Genomic DNA, 20,232 nt, shown 5'->3' on the forward strand with positions numbered 1-20,232 from the left:
TTGTCATGTTTAATGTTCAGAGTGCCCAGGTGATTGTCCTTTGTGTTTTGTGTAGAGTTTTGTTTGTATGCAGCAGAAGGAATGGGTTGTAGTGACCTAAGACTTCATGCGAGAACCAGAAATTCCATATATACAGTATTTCTAAATGACCAATTTGGTGTCATCGCTCTTTTGGTGCTCATGTATATTTCATGGTCTTAAAATAAATATTTGGTTTTATCTTTATTACTAAATCAATTAAAAATGCCCCCACCATCCCATTAATTAATTTTACATTATTTTGAAACTGAATTCTCTTCACTTGGTTTGAAAGATGTTTGCACAGTGCACCACCGTCATTCATTAACTTTTGGTGTAGGGGTGATTAGCTCGGTAAGGTGTTTAGAGGAGACCACTAGTGTAGACTACTGTTTAAATTGCTCATGGGCTACATGAGGCTTGCTGAAATTTCTTTCTCAGAAATCAAGAAAAATAATGGTTTCTATGGACAGTTTTAAGTAAAATTCTCCTGGATTCTCATCTACGAGTTCTGAGATGGGATCTTTGTCATTCTGAAAACAAGGAATCCGCACTAATCCGAGACTCCAGATTTGGCTCTACCCTCACGTCTTGCTGGCTGAGAAGGGCTGTGCCCTCAACTGCATTCCATGGTCAGTATTCTTCTTTCTCCTCCACATTCTCACTTTTGGCTCTTTTGCTTCCTGGGATTAGGCAAGAACTCTGGCAGCCTCAAAAGCAAGTGTCAATGTGGAGTAGGGGAAAGTCTTTCCAGATTTCTAGATGTTAAAAAGGGCAGAGAGCATGTTGGTGCCATATAAGAAGCTGCGAGTCAGACACTGTATTCAAACAGAAAGTAAGATTTTTTTTTTTTTTCATGAGGAGAAAGCATGTCAAGGGAAGAAAACTAGATTTGTTGGAGGAAGAAATCTCAAGATGCTAATATTTGACAACTTTTAGAACTCAGAGTGAGATCTCTCATTTTCCTATTTGGCACAGAGATTGAAGAGAATACAGAAGGAAACCCGCTGGAGCCATATTTAATATATCACATACTGTAGAAAGGGGGATTTTGTTCATGTTTTTTGATATTTTCTATAAACTCAATGCTAAATGGTAAACTAGCAGGGATAATAAAATAGGTAATGAAATATTTAACAGTTTAGGCCAGTAATTTCTGGCTTCTGCTGAAGACAAACTTTTTTTGCTAGGATGTAACCTCACTTTGCCATACTTTGAAAAGGACAGAAAATTAACCAGTGCAAAAAAGTAAGGCAATTAACATCAGGACATTTATTCTAAAGGAGATTAAGAAACAAAGCTCCATCCTTTTTAATTAATGGCAGTTATTACAAATCTATGACCCATTGTCTGTGGACAAGAGGTCACAGAATGTACCTGGTGAGCCGTTGCAGGAAAGCAGAGGTGATGGTACTGGTACTATTTATGCCATTATAATTAGATATTAGCCAGTGATCTCTTCTTCCAGTAAGCTCATTTACAACAGTGAAAGTACCGAGTGGAAATGTTTGCATTAAAAAAATTATGAAGAAGATTCAGAAGTGTTCCCTGTATCTCCATGAAAGATAGGTTCAAATTAATGTATTAGGCTGACATTTAAAATGGAAATTTAGAAAGGAAGGCAGTATAATAGATGTTAAGATAATAAAAGTTTACCTGTAAACATGTTTTAGTTTTTTCTAATGTAGCAAAAACGAGTACAAAAATTGAAAGAAAGCAGGCAGAAAAGGAAATATAAAATTCATTACTTTTAACAAAGAATCAAGTGATCTTGTAACCATGCTATAAGTATACATTGGGGATATTGAGGGTTGGGTTCCAGATCCCTGCAATAAAGCAAATATTGTAATAAAGCAAATCAAATGAAATTTTTGGTTTCCTAGTGCATATAAAAGTTATGTTTACACTACACTCTGTCCTACTAAGTGTGCACTAGCACTATGTCTAAAATAACCAATGTACATACTTCAACAAAAATACTCTATTGCTAAAAAATGCTAACCATCATTTGAGCTTTCAGAGAGTTTGTAATCACTGATCACAGATCAGCTTAAGAAATGTAGTAATAATCAAAAAGTTTGAAATATTGTGAGAATTACCAAAGTGTGACACAGAGACAGGAAGGGAGCAAGTGGTTTTGGAAACATTGTGCCGATAGACTTGTTTCATGCAGGGTTGCCACAAACATTTGTAGAACAAATGTAATAAAGCAAAGCACACCAAAGTGAGATATGCCTCTGATAACATTTCCAGTCTCTACTCTTGCCAGGGCTGCAGAACTTAATTCTTTTCTTTCTAATCAATAACTTGTTTCCTTGGAAACCTCTGGAAATGCTTCTGCCTTCCTCATAGATCCTCTGAGGTCAACCAGCAGATTAACTACAAGATACTCCCCGTTAAAAAGAATCCTTCTGTTACATTTGCTGTCATAAACAATGCTGTCAAGAGATACTTGCTATCCTTTTTCCAAATTTTACCCAAATAAATGAGATTTTAGTAGTGATTTTTAAAAAATTAATATAAATCAATTAAATGATTTTAAAAATCCTAACTATTCACTAAGCATTTGCTATTAGTGGGAGTATGATGGTAAGTATTTTGTATATATATTTAGGGGCTCACAGCCCTATTTCTACTAATTGTATGACTCTGGGTAGCACTCTTTAAACTCAGTTTTATCATAGATAAAATTGATATAACAAAAATATGTCTATGTGATACATGTGTTCAAATGATTCATGAAGATAATTAATTTCATGCATCTGCCAAAGTGCCTAGAATATGTGGTGAATATTAGTTATTAACTGTTAATAATTATATGCTACAGACAAGGTGACTCTTATTATCAGAATTATTTTATGTATTGATGATTACATTGTAGATTTTTTTTTAGCTACTGTATACTCTATCTAGAAGTGTCTTTTCTTGTACAAGATACCAGTGTGGAGTATTAGAGATGAAAAAATTCTTTAGTAATATCTAAACCAAGTCAGACATTGAGAATGAATTCTCCCTAGCAAAAGTGTTCTGCATATCCAAATAGCAGAAATATTTGGGAATTATTAGAATTCTCAGATTCTGGATTTTATATACTCTGCGTTATATTAAATGTACTTTTCTTTATTCAACAGCATAGAGAAAAATGCACGTTTGACTTTATTTCCTATTCCATCTTTATTTCGGAGGTGGTAAAGATATATCGGCAACAAACATATATAAAAATAGGAGAAAGCACAATGATATAATATTTCACATATTCTCATTTTAAGACTGTATTCTATCTTTATTTTGGCGATGGTAATAATATATCAGTAACAAACACACATAAAATAGGAGAAAGCACAATGATATATTTCACATATTTTCATTTCAAAACCCGACTGAGACATTCCAAGACATTCCTATTATTTCCATCCTTTTTACAACATGAAGTGAAAGGAAAGTTGTAAATATTTTTACTGCAAGACATGGAGCTTCTCCTGGTTTTCCATATTCTGTTATTCTAATACTTAAAGAGTGTAGCCAACTGAACATTATTTCATTTTGAGGATGCACTGCCACTCTTATTATGCTTAATCCTGTGACAAATGATGTCAAGCATCTTTCCATGTACTTGTTTGACATTCATATGCCTTTTGTGAACTATCTGTCAAATCATTTGCCCATTTTAAAAACTTTTTTTTTTTCTTATTACTGACGTTTGAAAGCTATTTATATCTTTTGGATGCAAATGTTTGGTGAGGTGTGGGATTTGCAATGGTTGTCTCTCAGGCTATTGCTTTTCATTCTCTTAATGTCTTTGCAGAACAGAAGCTTTTGATTTTGTTGGTATCGAAGTTTAAAATATATTCTACGTCCTTGCTGTCTATTTACCTTTTGTATCAATTACCAAGAAAGAAGCGTTAAAGTCAGCAACCGTCGTTGTGGATATTTCTGTTTTTCTTTTCAGTTCAAGCTGATTTTGCTTTATATATTTTGAAGTTCCATTTTCAGATGAAGACACATTTTAAATTGTTGTGTATTATGGACGGATTGACCTGTTCATCATTTTTTAATTCTCATCATTTTCCTTGCTCTGAAGTCACTGTTAATTGATATTAACACAGATATCCTCACTACCTTTTGGTTAGCATTTGCATAGTATGACATTTTCTATCTTTTTATTTTTTTTAAAAAGATTTTATTTATTTATTTATTTTGACAGCGCGAGAGAGAGCAGCAGCAGCAGGAGAGGGAGAAGCAGACTCCCCCACTGAACAGGGATCCAGACATGGGATTCAACAGGACCCCAAGATCATGATCTGAGCCAATGGCAGATGCTTAACTGACTGAGCCACGCAGGCACCCCCTATCTTTTTACTTTTAATCTACCACTAAAGAAAATCAGGGCTGGACAGTAGTTTAAGTGGTAAAAGTAGATTTTATTCAGGAGCTATTGCATAGGAGAAAAGAGACCTAGTTCAAAACTGGGCTCAATTCTGAATACACCATGGATAAATGGAGATTTATACCCAAGAAGTAGGTTGGGATTAGTGGATATAGAAAATTACGTAGAAGAAACATCAGGGATAAGGGAAGATTCTGGCTAAAAGGACTCAACAGATTCTTGCCACGGGCAGGCCAGGGTAATGAGATATCACAGGCGGGATGGTAGAGGAGAAGGAATTCGATTAGAGATTTGGGGTAGTCAGATGTCAAGGGTGGGGTCCAATTTCATGTTTCTGAATGAAGTTAATTCGTTTTCTCAGAACCATTGATCCTTTCCTTGTATATTCTCGGCTTCCATGTCAAATATTAGTTGGTCACATAAGAGAGGGTTTGCTCTAGATTCCGTTCTAACGGTCTTTGTGTCTACTTCTAAGCTAGTACCATACTGTTTTCATTATGACAGCTTTATAGTACAGGACACTTAATGAATTTGTGTGTCGTGCTTGTGCAAGGACCATGCTAATCCTCTCCATGTCATTCCAATTTAAGCATACATTTTGCTGAACAAGTGAGCACACTGTATGTTTGTGGTATAAGTTAAAATCAGGAAGTTTGATGATGCCTCCAGCTTTGTTCTTTCTCAGGATTGCTTTGGCTATTCAGAGTCTTTGGTGAGTTTCTACAAATTTTAATAGTATTCTTTTTAGTTTTATGAAAAATGATATAGTAATTTTGAAAGGGATTGCACTGAATGTATAGATGGCTTAATATTTTAACAATATTATTTCTATCCATGAATATAGGATATCTTTCCATTTGTTGTGTCACCTTTGTTTTTTTTCATCAAAGTCTTACAGTTTTCAGTTTACAAATCTTTCATTTTCTTGGTTATATTTGGCTGTAAGTATTATATTGTTTTTAATGCTATTGTAAATGAGATAGTTTTCTTTAGCCCTTTTCAGAATACTCTGTTATTAGTGTATAAAAATGCAACTGGCTTCAGTATGTTGGTTTTGTATCCTTCAGCTTTATTGAATTGGTCAATTAGAACTTATAGATTTCTGGTGGAGTCTTTAAATTTTTTGCATATAAAAACATATCATCTGTAAGGATAAATTTGACTTATTTTTTTCTTTAGATACTTTTTCTTTTTCTTTTTCTTGCTTGATTTGCCTAGCCAGGACTCCCAGGACTATGTTGAATAAGAGTAAGGAGAATGGGCACGCTTCTCTTATTCCCGACCCTAGAAGAAAACCTTTCTACTTTTCACCACTGACTGTGGTGTTAGTTGTGGGCTCATCAAGTATGGCTGTTGTTATGTTAAGGTATGTTCCTTCTATTCCCATTTTGTTGAGGGCTTTTATTCCAAGAGGATGTTGTATTGTGTCAAATGCTTTTTCTGCTTCTATTGAGATGTTCATATGATTATCTTTCATTTATTAATGAGGTATGTGACATTTATTGATTTGCATATATTGAACTATTCTTGCCTCCCAGGAATAAATCTCTCTTTGTGTATCTTTTCAATGTATTTTTGAATGCTTTTTGCTAATATTTTGATGAGTTTTTCTTCTATCTCTTCATCAGGGATATTGGTTTGCTTTCTTTTCTTGTAGTGTCCTTATCTGGTTTGGGTATCAGAGTAATGCTGGCCTCATAGAATGAGTTTGTGAATGTTTGTTCCTCTTCAATTTTTTAGAAGAGTTTGAGAAGGATTGGCACTAATTGCTCTTTAAATATTTGGGTGAATTTAGCAGTGAAATCATATGCTCCTGGGTTTTCTGCTTTTGTGTGGTTTTGGATTAATGATTCAAACTCCTTACTCACTATTGATCTGTTCATATTTTCTATTTCTTCATGATTCCATCTTGGCCATTTCTTCTAGGTTATCCACATGTTGGAGCACAGCTGTTTATATTAGTCTGTTATGACCCTTTGAATATCTCTGGTATCAGTTGCAATGTCTTCTCTTTCATTTTTTATTTTAGTTATGAATCTTCTTTAATTTTTCTTAGGCTAGCTAAAAGCTGGTCTATTTTGTTTATCTTTTTGAAAAGCTAGCTCTTGGTTTTGTTGATCTTTTCTATTGTCTTTCTAGTGTCTATTTCATTTATTTCTGTTCCGATCTTTGTTATTTCCCTTATTCTGTTAACTTTGGGCCTATTTTGCTCTTTTTCTAATTCTTTGAGGTATTAAGTTAGATTGTTTATTTGAGATTATTCTATTTTCTTTTTCCTTTAAAGATTTTATTTATTTATTTGACAGACAGAGATCACAAGTAGGCAGAGAGGCAGGAAGAGAGAGAGGGGGAAGCAGGCTCCCTGCTGAGCAGAGAACCTGATGTGGGGCTCAATCCCAGGGCCCTGGGATCATGACCTGAGCCGAAGGCAGAGGCTTTAACCCACTGAGCCACCCAGGCGCCCCTGTTCTATTTTCTTACTATATGATTTTATCTCGATAAACCTCCTTCTTGGAACTGCTTTTGTAGCATCTCATAGGTTTTGATGTGTAGTGTTTCCATTCTTATTTGTTTTGAAATTTTTTTTATTCCCTTTTGATTTTTTCTTTGACTTACTGGTTGTTCAGCAGTGTGCTGTTTAATTTCCACATATTTAGTTAGACAAGTCAGAAATTTAAGTAAATAATTATCATTTAGTAATCTAATGTTAAAATAGATGTACAAACTAACCTCTCAGGGAATACAGAAGAAGGAGTGATTATGTGTAAAGAAGGGAAAGAGGGGAGATTATAAAGGTGGGAGTATCTGAATTCGTGACCGTGATTAGAAGGGAAGAGGGACATTGTAAGCAGATATTCTTGTAGATTCAGAGCCATTCTCTTTCACTATTGCTTTTGCTGATGTAAACCATTACTTCTTTATGGAATTAGTTATCCTTTCACATGATAAAAAAGAAAACAAATATGTGGATATATAATATGGGAAAATGACAGATCTGTGTCAAAGCCTTGCATGCCAATATTTAAAATATTCATCCTTAGTTTTCTGAAGAGAATATTGTTGTTTTAGGTGGCAAGGATATTTTCCAGGTGGAAGTGTCAGTTAAGAATATCATCTTAACCTCCTCACAAGCAGGTGATAATATATATAAGCTTCCTGACCATTTCCTAGTTGTACACCAGCAAGTATAAGTAAATATGGTAATTACATAAATACAATAAATAAGTTACAGAGGCACTTGGGTGGCTCAGTTGGTTAAGCAGCTGCCTTTGGCTCATGTCATGATCCCAGAGTCCTGGGATCAAGTCCCACATCAGGCTCCCTGCTTAGTAGAGAGCCTGCTTTTCCCTCTACCTCTGCCTGCCACTCTGCCTACTTGTGCTCTCTATCTCTCTGTCAAATAAATAAAACCTTTAAAATGAATAAATAAATAATTGTGTTTCACTGATGTTTCTGTTCTAGGATATTTGAATTGGTGACTTTTTAGAAAAAGATTCATACATTTAAAACTCTTCTGAAGCTCCAGATGAACCATATTTATAAAGGTAATGTTTTTGGGGTCTAACAGACTTTAACTAAACTGAAGATCTGTTAGTCACTTGTCTTGTTAAAACTTGTTTTAACTGAAAAATAAATTATTATTGAGGGCTTCTTTGTGTACTAGATTTATAAAATGATTAGAATCTTAAATGATAGAGACTGAGCTTAGGTAAGCAATTGTCTGCTGAAAGCCAAATCTAATTCAAGAAGGAATTTTCAAAAAAAAAAATCATAGCTCCTTTTAAAAAATAGTCCTATGGTGGTACAATGAAGACCTCCACATTTCAACCATGAATTTCCTGTCTCATTTCTTTCTGAAGCAAGTTTTTCAGATAATCCGGCTGTTCTCTCTATGATCACAAAAATGTCAGCTGAGTTCTAAAGATGAGAGGAGGCCTATGAGAAACATTAGTTGAAATCTTCACTGTGTGTGATCTTGCATTGCAAGAAAGAGCATCTTTTATATCTTCTGGATTCTCAGACTTCTGTCTGGATTCTTCATGTTACACTATACTAGCATTTTCGTCCCTGAAAGAAAATTTTTCCTTTTTAACATAGTAGGAACGTTCCTATATTACTCAAGGTAGTACTAGCTATCATAACACTTGAACTGAACATTCTCGGTAATTTAAAGCAAGAGAAGCACACTTCATGTGATGTGAAATCCAAATGGGTCATCACAATGGCATGAAACCCTCCAAGCCCTGATTCCAGGATCCAGGCTTCCTTCATCTTGCAGTGCTGCCATGTTCAGCTGGTGACTTTGTGGGCTACCATGCTGGTCTGCGTCATGGGAAGGACAATGGGCATAGAGAGAATCACAAGAGAGGAGTTTTTAAAGGACTAGTTCTGGAAGCAATGCACATCAGTTTCTCCAACATTCAGTTGGCTGGGGCTCAATGATATTGTCTCAGTAACAAGCTGTGTCCTTAAGGGAAATGGATTTGGTGAGCAGGTTACCAGTGTCCTCCATAGCTTCCTTCTATGTTCTTTCCTTTGCCAGAGGTCTTAAATATTTCTGCTCCTGTTCAGTCTAAAATAATCTGGAAAATCTCTATGCTCCTGTGCATTCTTTAGCTTGTTTTCGTAAATGTCTTTTTAATTGTTCTTTGGTTTTATCAAAAGTAAAGAATTGAAACAACTTGAACTGCAAAGGATTTGTTTCTCATTGAAAATCATTTCCCTTCTTAACACATCTCAATATTTTGAGTAAGATTCAGAATAAATGAGAGAGTCACTCAGTCACTCACTCATTGAATCAGTAAATCTGTTTTGATCACAGGCGCCTACACTGCACCATGAATTCTGGAAAACTGGGACACCTCAGTGAATAAGAGACATAAAGACCCCTTCCACATGGAGCTTCCACTTAGCTGGAGGAGATAAAACATAGATGAGAAAAGAAACACAGACCCAATGAATGAGATATTTATAAGGTAGAAAAGTAAATGATGAGTGAAATGGAAAAAGGGGAAAAAAAGGTAGAGCAGCATATGACAGTGGGTCAAGAAGGTGGTGTTGGAGGGAAGATGGCCGCACTTTTACACCAAGTGGTAAACCTTACTGAGTGTGTGATGTTTGAATAGCTACTTAAAGGAGAGGCTTCCTAGGAAGAGAGTTCCAAATGGACCGAACAGCTAAGCCAAGACCCTAAGTCATGAGCATGTGTGGCATGTTGGAGAAATAAGCAGAGAGGCAGTGTGGCTCAGGGGAGGAAATGGAGGTAGTAAGAGAAGGGGTCAGAGAGTCAATGGTGCAGAGTGTGAAGCATGCGCATTTTGAAAGATGTTGAGAAGTGGACATGTAAATTGATTTCTTTAAAACTGTACTTAAAAGAATGTTTAAAGAACACTATGTACTACAGAAATATTTTGAATACAACTGAGTAATACTTTTAATGATATCACACATACTTTCACTGTATGTTGCAAGTAACCAATATTTTAGTGCATTTTTCAGTTACTTCTTTTGATAGATGCATGACATTTTCAGGGGAAATGACTAGTATTTACAATCCCTTTAAATGTTCTCTTCAGAACTGATGAACAGAGCTTGAGATCGAGGGCCTACAAATTCGGTTCTAGTTCTCATGTCCTACCCTAAAATTCCTTCGCCCCCTGTGCTTGTACCTCAGGAGGACTTTCTGCAATCCTGACCCTCCCTCAGTGGTAGACACTCTCTGTCTAGAACATAGTATAAGACTCTAAGTATCAGTACATCTGAAACGAATATAACATTTTAATGGGAATTAAAATAAAAACTTAAACAGACAAACAAAGAAGATTCTAAGATGAAGACAGTGACTCTAGGAGATTATCCCTATACATGCATATGAATTGAAAGCTATTGTTCTCAGAGAGTTTCTTCTTGACTCAGATCTGTTTCTGTGCTGTCCCTCTAGCCATCAGCCCCCCTTGTCCCTAACCGGAGAGAGGGGCGGAGAGAAAGAGTGTGGGAGAAGATTCAAAGTGAAGCGCCTCTCACTTCTCTCATCTCCCCTGTGCTCACAGCAGTGGTAAGTGTGAATACAGGTGTTCCCGGGGTCCGTACAGAGCTCTGCACAGACCAGTAAAACGTTAAATGAACATAGAATAGATTGAAGCAGAAAATTCCCAAGTTAGATACTCCTCTAGAAATGACAAATTTGGCTTAGTATGTAAGCCCAAGATAGAATTCCCTAATAGATATATTTTAAATCTTAGAATATTTTCCATATGAACAAATAAATTTTTAAACACATACAAGATCCACGAGAGACAGTTGAATTGGGATTTGGTCAAAACTCACTCTACAGAGAAAAACCATTAATTTGGGGAGAATTGGTATAAATGTCAGGGAAATTATAGCGGTTTTTTTATTATCTGCATTTCTTTTCTTCATTAATCAGGTAACTAGGTACTTGGCAATTTGAACGCAGAAACAGGTTCTCATTCATTGTATCTCCATTATTTCTTTGTCTTGGACACAGCAAGCTGGTGAATTTAAACTTCCAGTGAGTAAACTATTTAGATTCCTACCTATTTTATTTTCTTTGGGTCAGGGAGTCTGAAATAGGAAGAATGGATGTGCTTTTACTTTATAAAACACTATTGTTGTTGGTTTTTTAAAACATATCATATATATAATTTTCTTGTGTTTGTATTTTTAAAGTCTATTTATTTATTTATTTAAGCGATCTGCACCCAACATAGGGCCTGAGATTAAGAGTCACATGCTCTTCCGAATGAGCCAGCCAGGAGACCCTACAATTTTCAGCCCTCTTTTGACAGAGGTATATTCTTTGGAATGTGCTGATTAACAAAACAAATGTCCATGAAGTATTAACACTCTGTTCTGTCCTCATCTGTTTTTATTAAGATGGTGTGGAGTTTCCCATCCTTCTGCATTTCTCCTTTATGACTGTATCTATTTTCATAATTACTTAACTCTATTATCATCATTGAAATGTTTGTACCCATTCAGGTAAGATATATTTTCAAGGTTTTTTTGTTTTTTTTTTCCCCTGAATGCAGTCATATTTCACATTAGTCAAATTACCTCCAATTACTTCACATTACCTTCGATATTTAGGGGCAAAGAGATTTCCAAAGCTATCCTAAAGACAATACATCATTCCAAAAATTTAAAATTAATCCCATTTATCTTTCCTGACAAGACAGTTGTGGAAAAAACATAAAAAGAGTGAAGAGCGTTTTGAGATGATTGCATTAGAACTTGCCATCATGACTAAAGCTGTGGGTATGATGAGTGATGTATGGCTTCCTGTTCAATGCACTTGGCACTGTCCTCCCCAAAAGCAGTATTTTCAGTGGACTACTGACAACTAAAGTAACTATGACTTATGAAAAAGGTTAGGAGGGCTTTAATTTTAGAAATTTAATTTTTAGGGGATTTGATTTTCTCTTTGGTAGAGAGCTAAGAACTAATTGTGGAGTTGGTTCTCATGAAGTAATACTTTGACATGTTAGAGTGATAACTAATAATTTGAGTATTATTTCCTTCCTTTGGCCATGAGCTTGACTGTCTTGGATGCTGACCTACTACATGTACCTTTCAAAATAAGGTACATTTTTGATTAGCATCATTATTCCGATAACACTTTTACTTTATATTTCCTCAGTGTTAATGAACTATATTTTTCTCTGCAGGCCATGTTAATCTGTATTAATTTGCATATATTTTCTGTATACATACAACTGTGTATGTATATAAAAAAACATATACACACATGTGTTCATACATTATTAGTGGTTAATTTACAGGTATATAGAGACAATGGCAAAATTTAATGCTAAAGATTTTTATGCTATTCACGTCTATTTAAATGATACAATTTTTAAATCTATTTTATTTTCTTTTATTTAAAGGTGTCAATGCGATTTTATGGGGGAAGGAAAGTTTTTTCAACGATTGATGCGGAACAACTGGATAGCCCATATTACAAAAATGTACTTTGATCCTCTTTTTCAAGTCACACCACACACACACACACACACACACACACACACACACACTGATGACTGATAAAATATAGATCTAAATGCAAAAGCTAAAATCATAAGGCCTCTTAAAAAATATGTGACTATATTGTGACTATATTTGTTCAGGATTTTTTTTTAATTTTAGCTAGTTAACATAGAGTGCAATATTTGTTTCGGGAGTAGAATTCAATGATCTATCACTTCCATACAGCACCCAATGCTTACCACAACAAGCACTCTCCTTAATACCTATCACCTTAATACTTATCACCTATCTAGTCCATCCCCCCTACCTCCCATCTATCAACCCTCAGGTTGTTCTCTATAGTTAAGATCCTCTTACGGTTTGTTTCCTTCTCTCCTTGTTTTCTTAACCCCCTTCCCATATATTTATCTGTTTTCTAAATTCCACATATGAGTGATATCATATCTGAATTTGTCTTTCTCTGATTGACTTACTTCACTTAGCATAAAAAACTCTAGTTCATCCACATCATTGCAAATGGCAAGATTTCATTTTTGATGGCTGCATAGTATTCCATTGTGTGTACATATACCACTTCTTCTTTATCCATTCAATAGTCAGTGGACATTTGGGCTTTCTCCATAGTTTGGTCATCGTTGATAATACTGCTACTAACATTGGGGTCCATGTCCCCCTTTGAATCTATACTTTTGTATCCTTTGGGTAAATACCTAGTAGTGCAATTGCTGGATCATAGGGTAGTTCTATTCTTAGATACAGTTTCTTTTTTAATGCTTTCATGGAGGGATTCCTGGGTGACTCAGTCACTAAGCATCTGCCTTCAGCTCAGCTCATGATCCCAGGGTCCTGGAATTGAGCCCCACATCGGGCTCCCTGCTCAGTCTACCCCCACCCCCCATACTTTCTCTCTTGCATATGCATGCTCTCACTTTCAAATAAATAAACAAATAAATATCTTTTTAAAAATGCCTTTATGGAGGCAATATTAAAAAAGAGCCAGTGGCTTAGTACTGTTAGGGAAATTGGGCCAAACTGTTCTGTCTTAACTGAAACACTAGAAAAATACATGTTCTGTGCTGGAAGAGAGAAATGAGCAAAATGTTCATCTTCTAAAAAGAATTAAAAGTTGGCAGGGGTGGAAGGAACCTTACATTAACAGGATTGAAGCAGCAAAAAGGAAGGTAAATTGTGCAAAATAAGCAATCGGGGGAAAAGTAGGATCGTTGTGAAAGATACTAAAGTATGCACAGTAATCAACAGCTGACAGAATAGCGAGCATGTATGCACTCCTACTTGGAGATAAAATTCAGCAAGAAGTTGCCCCAGGGAGCCCTCTTTCTGGATTTGTTTATACATTTTTGTATATTTTAAAAAAATATTTTATTTATTTATTTGACAGAGAGAGAGGTCACAAGCAGGCAGAGAGGCAGGCAGGCAGAGAGAGGGGGAAGTAGGCTCCCTGCTGAGCAGAGAGCCCAATGAGAGGTTTGATCACAGGAACCTGAGATCATGACCTTAGCCAAAGGCAGAGGCTTAATCCACTAAGCCACCCAGGTACCCCTCTACATTTTATCTTGAGGTTATTATAGATTTACAGGAAGATGAAAAGATAGTACAGAGAAGGTATATTTTCTCCCAATGGGCACACTTTAAGGAACTGGCAAACAATGTAAAAACCAGGGTTGGAAATTAGCACAATGCTTGTGTAGTTCTGTTCCACTGGGCTGATTTGTGTAACCACCACCTCAGTAAAGACACACACCTATTCTCTCACAAAGATCTCCCTTCTGTGACCACTTCAGAGTCACACTTAACCCCTTTCTAGCTCCCACCACAAGCCCTAACCCCTGGCAGCTACTAACTGATTTCTCCACATAGATAATTTTGTCACTCTACAAATGTTGCCTACATTGAAATATACAATTTATGATATTTTATGATTGGCTTTTATTTTTCACTCAGCATAATGCCCTTGAGATTCAGACAAGTTGTTGCATGTTATCAATACTCCATTCCTTTTACTGCTAAGTAGTATTCCGTGGTACGGCTGTACCACAGTGCATGTGATCATTCACCTGTCATGAAGCATTTTGGATTATTCTGTTTTGACTATTGCAGATTAAAGCTGCTGCGAACACTTGTGTAGAGGATTTTACATGGGCATAAATTTTTATTTCTCTGGAATATATGTCAAATACTGTGACTGCTGCATAATATGTTCTGCGTGTTTGCTGTTTTAAGGAACTGTCAATTAAGTTCTGGATGGTTGTACCAGTTTGAGTGAAGTATGGGAGAAATCTCACCTCCTTCTACATCCTCTTACTTTCCCCCATTCATAATATAAATGTCCTAAGTATTCCCTACACGTTACTGAGTAACACATCGGACAGTGTTAAATTTTTGTTTCAACCATCAAACATAAGTTAAAAACTCAAGGAAAAGAAACATCTCTTATGTTTATCCACATTTTTATTTACTCTATTATCTTTTTAAAATTCCTGATGGCCCTAGATTCCTTATCATTTACTTTTTGTTTTAATAAATTCTTTAGCTATTCTTTTAATCAATTAACTAATTAATTGATTAATTAGCTATTCTTTTAGAGTAGGTCTGTTGGTAGTTTTCCTTCATCTGAAAACATCTTGCTTTCCCCTCCTTCTTAAAGGACATTTTTGTTTCATACAGAATTCTGGATTGATGGTTCTTTTCATTCAGCACTTGAAAAATGTCATGTCTAATCATCAGGGATATGCAAATGAAAACCACGATGGGCTATCACTTCCCACCACTCTGAATAGCTAAAACCAAAAAGACAGAAATAACAAGTATTGGCAAGGATGTGGAGAAAAAATTGCTTGAGCACTGTTGGTGGGAGTGCAGGCTGGTGCAGCCACTGTGGAAAACAGTATGGAGGTTCCTCAAAAAATTAAAATAGAGATACCATATAATCCCATAATACCACTGGTGGGTATTTATCCAAAGAAAACAAGAACAGTAATTAAAAAAGATATATGCACCCTTATGTTTACTGCAGCACTATTTACAATAGTCAAGACATGTAAACAACCTAAGCGTCCATTGACAGATGAAGGGATGAGGAAGATGTGGTGTACACACACGAGCACATACGCAAATATTATATAGCCATAAAAAGGGGACGAGGTTGTGTCATTTGCAATGACATATTACATGGAGTTCATGGTATTACATGGAGTGCAATAGGTCAGATAAAACAAATACTATATAATTTCACTCATATGTGGAATCTACGAGACCAAACAAATGAATGAGTGAGCAAAAAGCAAACAGAGGACAAACTGATGGCTGCTGAAGGGGAGGGGGGGGGGGATGGGCAAATGGATGAAGGGGAGTGGGAGATCCAGTTATGGGGCTTCCAGTTATGGAATGAATAAGTCATGAGAATGAAAGGCACAACATACGGAAGACAGTCAATGATATTGTAATAACGTATGGTGACAGATGGTAGCTACACATATGGTGAGTGTCATCTAACATACAGAGTAGTTGAATCACTATGTGGTACACCTGCAACTAATGTAGCATTGTGTGTCAACTAGACTCAAATTTAAAATGTCTTAAAAGAGGGAAAAAAAATAAGAAAAATATCGTGCACCTTCCTTCTTGACTCCATTGGTCAGATGGAGGAAATCCACCTGATGAGAAATCTGCTATCTTTTTAATTGTTTCTATCCTTTGCCTACAGGTTTCCTTTTGGGTGGAGACAGGCTATCCCAGCAAAAAAGTAGCAAAGGCCCTGGAAGAGCAAAATGGACAAAGAGGGGAGGAAATTTCAGGATCCATTATGCATGGGTACATGGAATTCAGCCTTGTATTTGAGGAGCATTGTAAAATGCATTATTAGAACTGTCAATGTGAGAGATGCAAGACGGATTACGAACCCACTGACCTCCATCTCACATTGGTCTAGGACTGCCCCACAATTCCTAATTCTCTCTTACTTTCATAATTATATATCCAAGCATGTCCTAGAGCAAACAGTAGGAGACACATAGTGGGGTCAAGGTTAAGTGCCAGAGCTGTTTGTTGCAGTAATGTTTGGAGTAAGGTAGAGACTTAGACAATGTGGTTGGGTAGAAGATGTTCCTACCCAGACCATTTATTCACGAAGGGAAGCTATGGCTTCCGATTCCTCCATGCTAACTTGGCCCCTGAAGATTCTTCCAAGGACTGTGATGCGGGGACAAACGTGGTCTCAGGTCTCAGACAGTTCAGTTGCCTTGTCCTCTCAGGGAGGTTTCATCTTCAGATCAGGGCCTGCAAGAGGACATCTGAGTTCAAGCCCCCTTGGATCCTGCTACCCCTCCTCTCTGTTAGTCTCTGAGGATTCATTCCCTTGCTGGGTCAGGACTCTTCCACATTCTTCACAGAGCAAAGACCTCACCCATCCCCTTCTTGGGAAAATTTCAGTCTCCTTCTTGCATGGATTCTTTGGGTGGAAGACTAAAAAATCATTTTTGTGTTCCTCCAAGTTTTCTATAGCAGTGACACCAAATGCTAAATAATAACACTTCTGAAAGTTTGTTCAGGATTACTTGTTCCTTGGGAATATTGAGATTTAACTTGTTTTCAACTGTTTAGAGATAATACTTTGCTTTTGGAAATGTGCAGTTCATGCTGTCAGGATTATACTTGTGATTACCCATTTGGCGGGGATCAGGTCCTACCACATCGAGTGGGATCCAAATAAATCTTCTGGCCAGTGATTTTCTCTTGAGGCCATTTTCAGGTTTGGAAAAGGGGTCACAATTTATGATGGATAAAATTATTAGCTCATAGGATTGTGTTATTTTTAGAGGTAACTTGGAAGAGCATCTATGACGGAAATCACGAGTCAGCCATCAATGCTTTTTATCCTTCCATGGATTTATTTAGCCAAAAGAACATCTCTTACTTCTCCTTTCATTATCACCAGGATGACTGCACCATCGGATCTGTCAGGGGCTGTCCTAGCTCCAGTGCTCCCCGTGTAACAACTCATAGCTCCCCTTTCACACTGAAAAACGGTGCCCAGAATAGGATATCTCCCAAATCACCACGCTTCATTGTTGAATCCAGGCCCTTCTATTGGAATCTTAAGCATGTGTGTCTAAGTGTGTGAGAAGTCCAAGTTGTTTATACAACAAAGTTCGAACGTAACATGTCTTTGAGAATTCTTCTGAGTTCCTTTTGAGCTATGTTCTTTTACTTGGCAGGATTTTTCTGGCTCCCTCAAAGTTTTTATCAAACCAGAAGTCCAGATGGCCAGTTCTTTGGTTGCCCAGTGACAGGGGAGTCAAAGCTGGTTTCTGCATGACAACAATATGTTGAAACTTAACTAGGACAGGAAGCTTTCCCAAAAGATTGCATGAACAGAATGTTACAGATTCTTGAACTCTCCAAAGATTGCTTGTGAGCTGGGAGAGAATCCTATTCCATTTAAGTCTACTTTTCACTACAGTATCACTGCTCTACTTATGCACAGTTCAGACTTGGTAATTTGGCAAGAAACTTTAAAAAAGAAATGATCACTTTTAGTCTAGTCTAAAATATTAATCTCAAAGATAGAAGTTTGCTGATTTCAGGGTCGAATCAAGAGAGTAGGCTCCCTGTTTAAAGGTATACTTGGAATTTTCCTTAGATGTTATTCAGGGTTTATTATCTAAATTTATTTTTCAAGATAAAATTTATCCACATGGTATAGAAAGAGATTAAACAGGGAATTTGGTAAATACGATCAGATGGGCTTTAAATTAAAGTCATTTGTTTTGAAATTTCCTAAACCGGTATTTCCTTCTAATTATTAAGAAAAATACCTTTTTTCTTTCTTTTTGGCTTGTTAAATTTCTATTTTAATTCCAATTAGTTAACATAGAGAGTCACATTAGTTTCAGGTATAAGGAAAATATTTCTAAAGTGACCAATAAAAATCCTCAATGGTTTTATAAAATTAAGAAATGTTTATATTGCAGTTCTGAAGGAAGGTTATGACAAGGACATTTTATGGTCTCTATGCTTAAGAGCTTTGCATTTTTAGTCAGGACCTAACTGCAAAAGGAAATTTGGAGTTTTATTTGAAATGTGGGCATTTTAAACAAATGTAAAACTCTCTTGTCTTGGAGAGTGACCCAAATCCATGCTAATTTAACCTTAGTTTTCTTGATCAGTGAAATACATTTGAGTTGAGTATTAAATTTCATTTGAATCACCAGGTTTACACACTTCACAGCACTCACCAAAGCACATACCCTCCCCAATACTGTTATGCTGGAAATAAAAATAAAAAAAAAAAAAAAAAAATTTCATTTGAAGTTTGTAGTGAAAGAAGTACATCATCGAAGTTAATTGTGTAATGGCAGCAAGCTGGGGGTTCTGGTAGTTATAAAATGTTTAGAATCACCAATCGTTTTCCGGAAGTAAATCTACAGAACTACCACACAGAAATATTCTCACAACTTCTCTCTCCCTGATGTACAGAGGTTCCTTTTCTGGACTTGTCTGATATTAGAACCTAAGATATGCTGGATACCATGGATTTTAACTCATGGATGAGTTTAGAGAGGGAACTTGATAAACTCAGATAAAAGAAAACATTTCACCCTGTAAGTTTCCTGAGCTACTTTGGGGACCTGGAGAACTGTCCATTGGGGAGAAATTCTGACATGTGGTTTCTGGAGCAATTGGTGCATTTTGGGCCATCAGTTTCCAGAAAAAGTGTGCCTGTTTCAGAGAGATAGCCACGGGGTTAGAGGATGGGTAAGACAGAGAAAGGGAACATCTAACCTCTGGCACTCTTTGTGCCTTTGCACAAAATGCAGTCCTGCTTGTAGGACATCACGTTCTTTCAAACTGACCTGTCAGGTACGTAATCTCGCCACTCCACAGACCACAGAATCCCATCGCCACTAGCTAGTGGCTTCATGGTACCGATCTTTTAATTGGGCTGGGTGACAGGATGGAGAATGGCTATTTCTCCTAGTCTGTGGCATAAAATTGTATAATTTTTATTCCATTCTTTTCAGATTTTAGAAAAATTACTCTTAATTTTTAAATTCCTGTGTCTGTCTCTGTGTCTTATCTCTCTCTCTCTCTCTCTCTCTTTTTCTTTCTTTCTGATACATACTAGAATCCAGAGGGAAAAGTTCCAACCTGAGACACCACTATACTGGTCCACGACACAGACCACTGCCCTCCATATCTTTACTGTGTTCCCACCTTAGACGCCTAAAGCCTCTTTCCTTCTTCAGGATGATGATCCTAACCCACTAATCATGCTCATTATGTGTCAAGAAAGCTTCCTATAATTTTAGGTTCACTGGCTCATTTTACTGTCACAATCACTACCAAGGAAGAACTGATATTATTCCGTTTTTACAGGTGGGGAAACTAAGGTCAAAGGAGATGACCTACTTGGCCCAAATCACACAGAAGGGAAGGAACAGAGCCAGGGTATGAGGTTCTCAAAGACCCGCTCAACTCTGCTTTGAATACACATCAGTCTAACAATACCTCACATCAACACATCAGAAAAAACCTTCTATCTCCCAAATCCTGAACTGGATTTTTAAAAATATACTTATGGATCAGATAGCACCTGTAGGAGTTTAATGCTCTGATTAGGATGACCAAGTTACCATCATATTTATTAGCATAATTATATAACACAGATTTTAGCAATATTAAAACTACACATTTTATGCAACCACAAAAAAATTACTTTTTTTCCCCCCAATTTCAAGCCAGTGTCTCAATCTGACATCTAAAGTGCATTGAATTATTTGTGCTTGGAATGTTTGCTCAAA

At 36.5% G+C, this 20,232-nt stretch overlaps 1 non-coding gene across 1 annotated transcript; it reads right to left on the reverse strand.

Moving 5' to 3' along the window:
* Window positions 1-4,912: 4,912 nt before the first annotated feature.
* On the reverse strand, window positions 4,913-5,016 carry LOC116582072. Its single transcript, XR_004282368.1, has one exon. It is a non-coding gene; the product is annotated as a U6 spliceosomal RNA (small nuclear RNA).
* Window positions 5,017-20,232: the final 15,216 nt, after the last annotated feature.

The sequence above is a fragment of the Mustela erminea genome, chromosome 21 (genome assembly GCF_009829155.1).
Source record: "Mustela erminea isolate mMusErm1 chromosome 21, mMusErm1.Pri, whole genome shotgun sequence".
NCBI classification, from domain to species: Eukaryota; Metazoa; Chordata; class Mammalia; order Carnivora; family Mustelidae; genus Mustela; species Mustela erminea.